Source organism: Tarenaya hassleriana, unplaced genomic scaffold (genome assembly GCF_000463585.1).
Source record: "Tarenaya hassleriana unplaced genomic scaffold, ASM46358v1 Cleome34, whole genome shotgun sequence".
Lineage (NCBI taxonomy): Eukaryota > Viridiplantae > Streptophyta > Magnoliopsida > Brassicales > Cleomaceae > Tarenaya > Tarenaya hassleriana.
In genome coordinates this window covers 4517-17074 of record NW_010966542.1, presented here as the reverse complement: position 1 = coordinate 17074, position 12558 = coordinate 4517, and the positions used below count along the sequence as shown (strand labels likewise).

At 35.3% G+C, this 12558-nt stretch overlaps 1 long non-coding RNA gene and 1 pseudogene across 1 annotated transcript; both read left to right on the top strand.

The window, feature by feature from the left end:
- Window positions 1-1207: 1207 nt before the first annotated feature.
- LOC104821609 lies at window positions 1208-4829 on the top strand (annotated as a pseudogene).
- A 4014-nt stretch (window positions 4830-8843) lies between these two features.
- LOC104821608 lies at window positions 8844-10038 on the top strand. The gene is made up of 2 exons (XR_773099.1): window positions 8844-9109; window positions 9679-10038. It is a non-coding gene; the product is annotated as an uncharacterized LOC104821608 (long non-coding RNA).
- The last annotated feature ends 2520 nt before the right edge of the window (window positions 10039-12558 follow it).

The following is a 12558-nucleotide window of genomic DNA, read 5'->3' as shown; positions in this document are numbered from 1 at the left end:
GAGAAACATTTATCAGATTAATCGACGTAATAAGTGAGGAATTTCTGGGAAGAACTTCCGACTCACCATTACGAGAAACACAAATATCTGAAATAGCATTATGGAAAATAGTAAATCTTAGAATTTGCAATATGTGCTATCTTGAAGCATTTATTTGTGAATTTAGAGATCATTACTATCGATTAACATCAGATAAGAAAATAGTAGCTGAAGAACTATTCTTCGGTAAGCTACCATTATCAATATTTGAAGAAATAAAAACTATATTTCGATAAAATGCAGGTTGTCCTCCCTAAAAACTTCTACTTCAGAATTCTATGCTGAAGAAACATTTAGTTGATGATGACTGCTGAAATCTTTTTCAAATTCATGAAATAATAGCCTCTTTAGGCGTTGGTATTAACGTGGCTCTTATAAACCCTCCTATAATGGACCTCCTTTCTCGTTTGGATTTGATCTCAACGTAACAGAACAAGCAGATCTAGAGAATCATCAACTTGGTGATGACACTATTCATAAAGAATGAAACAAGTTTAGGACTGTATATTCTGATGATGGACTGAACATCATAAACATTTGTACTTTTGTTTCGGTTTTAGGTTTGGGACTATACCGGCCTCGGGTACACAAGATACAACGCAAGAGATGCAGATAAAGACGTTTTGGGGTAAGTAGTTGTTCGTTTTTAAAAATAAACTTAGTGTTTGCCAACAAACTCATTATGTAAGACCTAAGAAATCTTTGAGACCGTTTTTAATTTACGTTTATTAATGCGTAATTAATTCGGTTGAACTATAATTACTTCAATTAATGTGAGTTCTAAACTATAAAAATCACCCTCCAACTCGCATCAGCAGTACGAAATTCGAATCGGTCTATTTGGTGTTTGAATGCGCTTGGAATCCAAGGTTTCTAAATCCCATCTTCTTTTTGCTTTTTTAATTTTTAATTAATAATTAATTTTCTTCTGTTTACTCTTTTGTTCTTTGCTTATTTTCTTTTTCTATTTTTTGTATATATATATATATATATTGATAATCAATTTTAATTATACTTTTGTGTGTGTGTGATTCCTTGCACGATTCGCACGGTAGCGAAAGTAGAATTCCCTCAGTATAATAGACGTTGCGAAAGCCATCGTTACTGGCTTTGTAGTGTTCGTGTTAGTCATATAGTTCTGTATGTGTTTATGCACACGCATATATCGTCGTATACACAGCCTATATACAATATAATATATATGTATTATGTACACAGTATATGTATTCTCCCAGCATCAGATTGCTGTCTCTCTAATCTCTCTCTCTCTCCCTGCGGTCTTACCATGAACTGCAGAGGCTTGGCAGAAATCTTCTTAGACAATGGCGGGAGAGGTCCAGAGATCTGTCACGATGATCCAAGGAGAAGTGGTCGTGATGAAGAAGAACGTGCTCGATTTCAAAGACGTCGTGGCATCCGTTCTTGACCGTGTTCATGAGCTCCTCGGCCGTCATGTCACTCTCCAGCTCGTCAGCTCTGTTCAACCCGATCCAGGTTATTTGAAACCCGACGACCAGTTTTCCTATTTCATCTCATCTGTCGTGTTTTTGGGTGTTGTTGTGGATTCCAAATTATGTGTATTGCAGAAAATGAGAGGAGAGGAAGACTCGGAAAAGCATCTCATTTGGAGAAATGGATGACAAAGATAAAGTCGACGGTGACCGCTGAAGAAACTGCGTTTGCCGTTGCGTTTGAGTGGGATGAGTCAATGGGGACGCCGAACGCATTTGTGATCAAGAACAATCACCGCAGCCAATTCTTTCTCAAGTCTCTCACTCTCCATGATGTTCCTGGTGCCTCTGGGCCCATCCATTTTGTCTGCAACTCTTGGATCTACCCTTCTCACTGTTATGGTTATGATCGTGTGTTTTTCTCAAATCAGGTAATCAGTTAACAATATCATTTAGATTTATCTTTTGATTGTGGGTCTAATTTTTTTTTTATTTTTTCTCGCATAAATTAGGCGTATCTGCCAAGTGAAATGCCGAAGTTGCTCAAGGAAATAAGGGTAGAAGAGTTGAAGAATCTACGAGGGAATGGAAAAGGAGAGAGGAAGGAATGGAACAGAGTCTATGATTACGATGTTTTCAATGACTTGGGAGCTCCGGACAAACATCAAGACTCTGCTCGTCCTGTCCTCAGTGGTTCCCCTGAATACCCTTATCCTCGTCGCTGTCGTACCGGACGCAAACCTACTAAGACCGGTTAGATTCTCAAAACTCTCCCATTTTTTATTTGATCAAGGGTTTTCACATACATAATATATAAATATATAGCCATAAAATGTGTTGAATGAAATATATTGCATGTCATGAAGTTGTTCATAGTAAAATTGAGGTAGGCCCCGTAAAATATCAAAGTAATGCATTTAAGTTTATAAAACATTAGATAATATGTTGATTCTCATCACGGTTTTTCATTAGAACAGATTCGAAGTCAGAGAGCAGATTGCCGCTACTAAGTCTGGACATATACGTCCCTCGAGATGAGAGGTTCAACATGGTGAAGTTCTCAGACTTTATCGCCTACGCTGTCAAATCTGTGACTCAAGTCATCGTCCCTGAAATCGGTTCTCTCTGTGACAAGAACTTCAACGAGTTTGATAGTTTCGATGATATTTTCAACCTTTATGAGGGTGGTATCAAGCATCCTAATGCTCATATTATTTCCAAGATTCGTGACATTCTTCCATGGGAGATGTTTAGAGAACTTGTTCATAATGATGGCGATCGCTTTTTGAAGTATCCGATGTCCGCTATTATCAAAGGTATGTGTTTTATTGTACTTGTGTTGTCGTCATAACAAAGTAGACTTCAGGTTTCTCTTGTGAAAGTTTGTGTTTTTACAGAGAGTAGATCGGCTTGGAGAACCGATGAGGAGTTTGGCCGTGAAATGATCGCCGATCTCAATCCACTTGTCATCATGCGTCTCCAGGTCTTAGAATCTTATCATTTTTTTCTCTTTATTCGATGCCTTTTTTGTTGAAATCTCGTGCAAAATGCAGGAATTTCCTCCGGTGAGTAAGCTAGATTCTGATATATATGGTAACCAACGCTCTTCTATCCGTGAAGAGCACGTCGAGCCCAACATGAATGGTCTTACCATCGACGAGGTACTTGAAACTATAATCGCCATATCGTTCACATGTTTGTTATTGCAGGCATTGAAGCAAAACAAGTTGTACATTTTGGATTATCATGATTCATTGATGCCCTACTTAAGGAGGATAAACTCTACAGGTGCAAAACTATATGCTACTCGGACCATTTTGCTCCTTCAAGACAATGGAATTCTGATGCCTCTAGCCATTGAGTTGAGTCTTCCTCATCCACAAGGCGAAAAGTATGGAGCTGTAAGTAAAATCTTCACTCCGGCTGAGAAAGGTGTCGAGGGTTCAATATGGCAGCTTGCTAAGGCTTATGTTGCAATCAATGATTCCTGTTATCATCAACTCATCAGCCACTGGTAAAAGACCAACCGATCTAGCTAGTTATTATGCTAAACTGTTGCTTTAAACTGATTCTTATATTTGATATCGATCGATTTTCATAGGTTGCATACTCATGCTACTATGGAGCCGTTCATAATATCAGCGAATAGGCAGCTGAGTGTGGTTCATCCGATCTATAAGCTTCTACATCCTCACTTTCGCGACACAATGCAGATAAACGCGTTGGCTCGTCATATCCTTATTAACGCCGATGGTGTGCTCGAAAGGACGGTATTCCCGGGCAAGTACTCCATGGAACTATCTTCTTCACGTTATCGAAACTGGGTTTTCATCGATCAGGCTCTTCCTGCATATCTTCTCAAGAGGTTATCCTCTAAACTAGCTTTTTATTCTTCAGTGGAACTTGGGGGTAACCTAATGAATGTTTATGTACAGAGGAATGGCAGTTCTGGATCCAAACTATGATGGTGGTGTTCGTCTTCTGATCGAGGATTATCCATACGCTGTTGATGGGCTTGAGATATGGTCAGCCATTGAAACATGGGTTACAGAATATTACAAGACCGACAAAGCTATCCAAGCCGATGTCGAGCTTCAAGCGTGGTGGTTTGAACTCCGAAACGTAGGCCATGGAGATAAGAAATACGAGCCTTGGTGGTCGAGAATGCAATCTCGGTCCGAACTGATCCAATCTTGTTCGATCATCATCTGGATTGCATCTGCTCTCCATGCTGCAGTTAACTTCGGTCAATATCCTTATGCTAGTTTTCACCCTAACCGACCAACTGTTAGTCGTAAGTTTATGCCTGAACCGGGTACGGAAGAGTATGAAGAATTGAAGAATGACCCTGATGTCGCATATTTGAAGACGATCACTCCGCAACTGCAGACACTACTCAGAATCTCTATCATCGAGGTTTTGTCTATGCATTCAACGGACGAGCTTTAATTGGGACAGAGGGAATCTCCGAATTGGACGACTGATGATGAGATTTTGGCTATGTCTAGAAGATTCACCAAGAGGCTTGAGCAGATAGAGAACAACATCATCAAAAGGAACAACGACAAGAGTTTGATGAACCGGTTTGGTCCGGTTAAGATGCCGTACACTTTGTTGTATCCAAACACTTCGGACTACACAAGGGAAGGTGGCATGACCGGAAAGGGCATACCGAATAGCATTTCGGTTTAGAGATCCACTACAATATAATAAAGCCGAATCGAAGTCTTGTAACTCAGGAAGGCTTTCGTTTTGTGGTTCGAGATATATAATAAAGTGCGTTGTGTTTTCAAGCTTATATATTTCTAAACTTCTGAGGTCAGAATCTGATCGTGTTTGTGGTTGTGGACCTTTGGTTTTGCCCTCAGTCGAGTTTTGCAAATTGGAATACAGTGTCCCTTGTCGGATGCAACAACAGCAACAAGAACATAAGAAACAGTCCATGTGTTGATTGATCTTCAGTGACATAGGGTTTTTTTTCTCATAATCGTTTTGAAATTGTTAGAATAAAATTGAAATGGAATAAAAAAATGATAAGAAATTAGTGATATAATTTTAAATTAATGAAAAATAAACTAAAATACACCAAATGTCCATTCCTCGGTTACACATTGTTTAACGTAAAAATTTAACATTTTTTTATAATTTTATTGTAGTGACAACATTTGGTTTGGTATTATATTATATATACTAATCTAAAACTAAATCTTATAAAAACAATACCATATTATTTTTGAATAGCAGCTAACTTGGATTTTCAATTGAAGAGATGAGGGTTATATTTAGGGCACTATTGATTTGATACAATGTTTGATCGTGTAGGGTCCTAGTGAACAAATCCTGTCGAGCCTGCCTTTTGTCTCTCTTGCCTGCTGTTGGACTGACCAACGCATAATTTCTAAAAATATAAAATTATATTTATTAATACAAATCATTTTTCATTTCCATTTATGAGAATAACCTTATATATAATTACTGTTTCTATAGATTGGTTTAGTGGAAAATGATCTTGATTCCGCGAGGTATATGTATATATATAAGTGATATTTCATATGGGTCTACTACATCAGTAAATTATAGAAAGGAATATAATATGTTCACTAAGGTATCTATGCAATGTAATAATGATCTTCTTGATATATTATTTAAAAATGTAAAGGTCCAACCTACCAATCCAAAAGAGTAATTATATTCAATTGATGTTAACAAAAGTACAGCTCCTCATAATTCATAAATTATTCATGCATTACCAAACTTAAAATCATGAAAACACATCTGCGGTCACATATATTATAATAGTTAGTGTATATATATATATGTGTGTATTATGTGAAGAGGGTTGGTGGAAAGTGATGGTTTTCATTTAATTAATTAAAACACAGCAGTTATTATTATATTATTAAACACATAAATAATGTAGTTTTTTTTATTTTGCTTAGTAATCCTAATTCCTTATTGTTTTTTTAAGGTACATATACTTTAATATTTTTTTTTATTTTGCCAAAAGAGTATATAATAGGTTTGAAGTGAAAACCATGTTTGGAAAAATAACGATAGATTATGGGTTCGACTGGTTGTACTGCAGTAGTTGCGGTTGCGAGTGGAGGTGTTTTCAGAGCGTTTGATAACGTTTATAAATGATAAGAATTGATTGGTTGATAAGTTGTTGTTAGCAGCGACTACAGGTGAGTGCGGTTAGAAGTGAATGGTTCGTTGCGGTTGTGTTTTGATATAAATTATAAATTATTATTATAATAATTTTAATTAAAATTTTTAGTATCATTTGATAAAAAATATTTGCTAAATTTATGATAATTAAATAATAAATTTAAAATATAAATATTATCAATTTAATTTATTTTAAAGTAAAAAAATAATTTTATTATAAAATTATTAAAAATAATCATTATTAAATCTAAAAAATATACTATTATATATTTTTTATTAAAATATAATACTAAAAAATAATATCAAACCATAACACTAAACAAACTCATCATAAATATATATATATTAGAGTTTTATATATTTTTTAATGAAGATATTTTAGCTTTTTTGTCAAAACGTCAGAAACCGCTAATAAAATGCAAGATAGAAGCTACGATTAGAAAACATAAGTTTGATTGCGGTCGCGGGTAGTTGCGGTTCAACCAGTCAGTTTTTCAATCGCCTGCAATCGCCGAAAATCGCAGTCCCTCCGTTTGCGGATAGCGGCGGTGCAACCAGTCGCCCTACGAAGACAATGATATTACAATTTCAAAACGAGGGAATCAAGCTAAAGAAAATTAACCATCAAATTGCATGTTTAGTTATTATTTTGATTTTGCTTCTTTATTCCCCCCCTCATGTTTATAAGCACCTTTTTAATTTATCTTAATTGTTATAGCAATTGAACGGACGAATTTCGTGTCATTTGTTTAATGCATTTATCTGATAATTTTTTTTAAAAAAATTACTATATTTATATCAACTAGATATATTTTAAATTCGTCATAGAAATTTTCAACTGCAGTATTTCAAAAATATATATATATATCTTCTAAAATAAAATAGTTATAGTTTCTGAAAATAATAAATTTATAGCTTTCACAAATGAGTTAAGTCCGTTTTTTCGTATAAAGGAATAATATAAGATTGTGTGTAAATGTAATTGTTTATAATCTTTTTAGTATTATTATAAGTTTTTTTAAAATAGTATTTTAGGATTATTAATAAAACATGTATTTTTCCAAACTAGTGTGTGTTTTTTTACATGAGTAATACAATTTAATGTTTTTTTTTTGCGTATGGAATTTTCTACGGTATATATATATATATATATACACACACACGCGCGTAGAGAATCGCCTATAACTTGGAAATAAATAGATAAATAAGCAATGTAATATTATAAAATATAAATATTATAAAGGAAAACAGAGAAGAGTACTATTGGATCGACAAAGACATTACACGACATCGTTGTCATGCCTCTGCATGCCTCTCATCTTTGCTTTTTTCTTTACCCTTTTTTATACATTGGGATTTTTCCACCATGTCCCCATCAATATGCATAGATACATAACTATTTAAATTCGTTAATATATAATCAATGAAATTTACTATTGATATATACATCTCTGTATTGTTCCCTACAGTGCCGTCTCAAAGGGTGAGGTTGCACGACCCCACCTTAGAGAGACTCCAATTTAAGATTTTTAAAAAACTTTACGTTTAGTAAAATTTTTTATTATTTAAACAAATTCAATTAGAATTATAGAGTAATATTTTTTTCATTTGATTAGAATTTAAAATTTTCTATTATTTTAATATTTTAAATTTTTATATAATTTAAGATTAATACTAAAAAATTTCACAACAATCGTTTTAAATGGATTTAAAAAATCATTTTCTCTTTCTATATTCAACATTCCACATCTAAATATTAACCTTATTCTCACTCACTGTATAAGATATCGAGTATTTATTTCTAATTTTCATTCATTATCTTCATATAAAAATTACATTATTATGTATTTCTATTTTCATTAGTTAATATTATTAATAATTACATTTTTTTGTAGTGGTACGTTTAAGTTTTAGTACAATATATCATAATAGAGTTAGAATTTGATATTATAAATTACATTCATAAATTTATATATTTTTTAGTTTTGTTTTACTTTTCTTCTTTTATACATTTAAAATTTGATGTTTAAATTATCTATTAAAATATCATTTATTATGTATTTTTTTCCTAAACAAGTCGATGCGAGATTTCTTTACCTCGTTTAAAAACGAGTCTTACGAGTTGAACTCAAATTCATATCGTTTAAATCCAAATCGAGTCGAGTTGACTCATTTGATAACCGGAAACTTTCCAAGCCATTAAGAATTTCAATTTCGCCTCTGTCCTTAAATGAATCATTTTACTTCATTAGATTTAGACTCTGGTTTCGGTCCGAATCACAATCCCAAATCCCCTCCGTTAAGGAATCTCCTCTTCCGTATATATCTCGAAATAGTTAAATAATATATTTAATTTCGCACTCATGTGAACAATAGTGTGATTAAACGGATATAATTGGCTAAGCATGTACTAAATTCGTTTATGCCATTTTTAATCTAATTGAACGTGATTATTTAATTGGTGTAGTTATTACTTTATTAAATTATACTATTATTTATTTATTTATTTGCGATACATGTTCCTTCTATGTATTGTTCACGCATGTCGGGACGTACGTCCAATCTATCCACCCGTCTCTTCGCTGTCCCATGACCCGACCCGACCCGACCCGACCCGACCCGATCCGGACCCATTTTCCCAGAAATCTGCATATCGATCGCTCTCTTAAATCTCCCCCACATTTTCCTTCATTTTCCCGGGGAAATAGAAAAAGGGAGAGAGAGAGAGAGAAGGCAGAAAAAAAACGAGCCAATGTACTCAGCGATTCGCTCGCTTCCGCTCGATGGAAGTGTTGGTGGGCATGGCGAGTACCATGGAGCTCTCGATGGAACTAACCTTCCCGGCGACGCGTGCTTGGTCTTGACGACGGACCCGAAGCCCCGCCTCCGTTGGACAGCGGAGCTCCATGAGCGGTTCGTCGACGCCGTCACCCAGCTCGGTGGACCCGACAGTGAGTAGTGTGTATATATATGCGTGCTGTATGCGTGCGTGTGTGTGTTTGGAATTTCTGGATCTTGGGGGAGAAATGCAGGTTCAGTGTGGGATGATTATTTGGTGGGTCTCTTGCGGTTTGACTGCTGGGTTCATGGTTTCTTCGCTGTAGCTCTTCTCTAGGGGTTGCAGTGATTTCTTCCTTGATTTGCGGTTGTTCATGTATTGGATTGGATGGGTCGAGTCAATCTTCGTTTCCTGCGATGAATTTGTCCTACAAATTCGGCCATTTGAATGTTTAGTAATAGCTGCTTGATTCGATGAAGCTTAGGCTCACATGTGTGGAAGTCGTCTCTAGGATCAATCGAACTTGGTCGCCGGAGATTTGCTATTCTTAGATTTGGATCAATTTCTTTGGAGATTTCAAGTCCCACATTTTGTTTCCTACTACAGAGTGACTTCTTTTCCGGAATCATTGCATAGTTAACAAAACAAAAAACTCAAGATGTCAGAATCCTGTCAGAAAAGTTGGGTTTTTTTGTGGATTTAGTTTGGTAAATAGCAAAAACTTTGTGGGGCACTGATAAGCCTTTTAGAGCGTTCGTGAGGAAGGCAACTAAATCCAGGAGGGCAGAAGGGGGAATTGCTGACTAGAAGGGAGAAGGACAGATCGACAAGCAAGAATAAAGGAAGTTTCGGCTGCTGTGACAGTTGGAGGCACACAGAGGGAGGGACGTGTTGGTGGCAGGAGTTTACATACATAGGGAATGCTTGTATAGGTTGTTAAGGCCTTGCTCAATTGTCCATGAGAAGGCTGAATATATATCTATCGTCTTTTGGCTTTTGAGAGAAGTTGTGAGGTGGGTAAGAGTTTTTGATCTCTGTAATGGGAAAAACTCTGTTATCGTTCTTATTTTACTAAGTAATACAAGCATCCCATTATCTAAACTCTTATCAGACACAGTGATAAGAACCCTAGCCATACGTTTTGAAGTTCAAGAAGGTGAAGAGAAGTGGAAACAGTTTCGACACAAATTTCCACAAAATTAGAAAGGTTGGGAAAAAGTGTTTGGTTTCTTGATGTTTAATTCATGTTCAGTCGAACCCAACTGCAAATCAAACCACACGAGATCATTATAGGAAGTAGAACATCATTTTAGCAATTTCAAACTCATATTCTTATGATTGCTTTTCAAGTTCATCTAATCAAACAGAAACAATACTTTGTCTTAAGCTATTAACTCATTTTTGCAGGTTTCCTGTGTAAAGCTTCGAAGTTTATCAAGCTTCTTACAGATAGAGCTTAACCTACAAAATCATAACTAATTAATCCGAAACAGTGAGGAAAATGAGGAATCCGAAAACAGAGTCACCGGCACATAACGATTTCACACAAACAAAGAGAGGGGAAAACTACCTCCGAATGACAAGAACAGGGACTACAAACGCTGGAGAGAGATAGAAACGAGAGAGAGACAGCCACGACGAGTATTTACGACGACACAGAGAGCAGCGGCGATTCCAGACGCCGCGAGAGAGAAAACCACGGCGACAGATACAGATGCACGTCGTCAGAGAGAGTAACGGCGACCGACACAGCGACGACGAGCCAGAGAGTCACAGCGACAAAGAGAGAGGCACGGCGGGAGAGAGTGACGGAGAGAGAGAGAGAGAGAGAGAGTGTGACATATGGGCAAGAGAGAATATGGTGAGTGAGTGTGGAAGAATCGAACGAAAACCCTAATCCCAAATCAATTTGGGGATTTTTTTTTTAAATAAACTTGGGGATTTTTTTTCAAAAAAATCTGATGTGTCTACACGTGGCAAATTTTATCCACGTGGTCGTACACGTCACTCGTTCTGTTAACGGAAATAAGCAAAACTTAACACCGTTTCGACTGATGTAGGAAATTGCAGTTAAATCCGGTAGTTCCTGTATCGATTTGGCATTTCTCATAATTTGGCGTAGGTTTTTGTCAAATTAAAAGTTCGTATAGGAAAAAGTTACATTTTGCAACGTTCGCGTAGAAAAATGTCATTTTCCCTATAATTAACCTAAACATAGTGATGTCCATCTGAGTCGAGATTATTTCTGACTTGTAGCAAGAAGCAATTTGCAAAAAAATTGGCCTTGAATGGTTGGAGTTTTTGAGAGTTTTTAGAATCCAAAAACCAAAAAAAATATTATTGTTTTCACAAAATTAATTTTTCTAAAAATTGGGAAAGCCCATTTTAGTGAAAAAAATTAAAGAAAAATTAAAAGTTATTTTTTTTTAGTTTTTAAATATTATAGAATCCAAAAGCCAAAAACCAAAACTAAAAACCAAAATCTAAAAATAAAAACTAAAAACCCAAAATAAAATTCATCCCCATTCAAAACCTAAATGTGTCTAATCTTTCCCCTCTAATAGACAATTTGTAAATCATGGGGCTAATGTGAAAGATTACTAAATATACGGGGGAGAAAACAGAAGAAAGAATTGTCCACTCTCAACTCGGATAAAGATTCTGTAATCACTTTTGATATTCCCGAGAATCAAACAGCAAGGTCGACAAAAGGGTCTTGTCCCTTGGATTGGATTGGCCTAGAAACCGAATCTGAAACCCTAGTTCCATGTATCAGAGCATTCTGTGTTCGATTCGAGGTTTCTAGATTCAACAACCACTATAAAAAATGGTCATTTCCAACGAATACAAATTTCTGTTGGAAATTAACGTTTTCAACGGATAAATTCGTTGAAATTTTGTCGTTGGAAATCGGTGTCCGTTGGACAACCGTTGGAATTTTCAACGGAATTTCAATGAATTTTTTCGTTGGAATTTTCCAACGGATTTCCAACCGCAATCCGTTGGAATTTTTCAACGAAAAATTCAAAACATATATTCTCGATCCCGACCCCGACCCCAGCCCCAGGCCCGGCCCCGAACCAGACCCCAACCCTGAACCTGACCCCGAACCCGACCCCGACCTCGACCGTGAACCCAATCCCGAAGCTCACTTCCCAGTAAGTCACTCATCCTTCCACTACTCCAGCTCAATCCTCTTTAACCCTAAAGTTCTAATTGACCATCATCCAACTGCTCCAAGTTAAACTTCTGATATCATATAACATTAATATATATACATATATAAATGTTTATACATATAAATATTTATATGCACATACACACATACATATATACATACATATATATATTTGTTATGTGTATGTATATGGTTAATATAGATATATCGATATATATATATATATTTATACGTATATATATATATTTACGTATATACATATTCAAATTGATATATATAAATATACATATATATACACATTATATTTGTACATATAAAAATATATATACACAAAATATATCTGCATTTGTATATATATATACGTATAAATATATAAAATACATATATATAAATATATATATATATATATATAAATATTTATATATATACATACACATGTATAT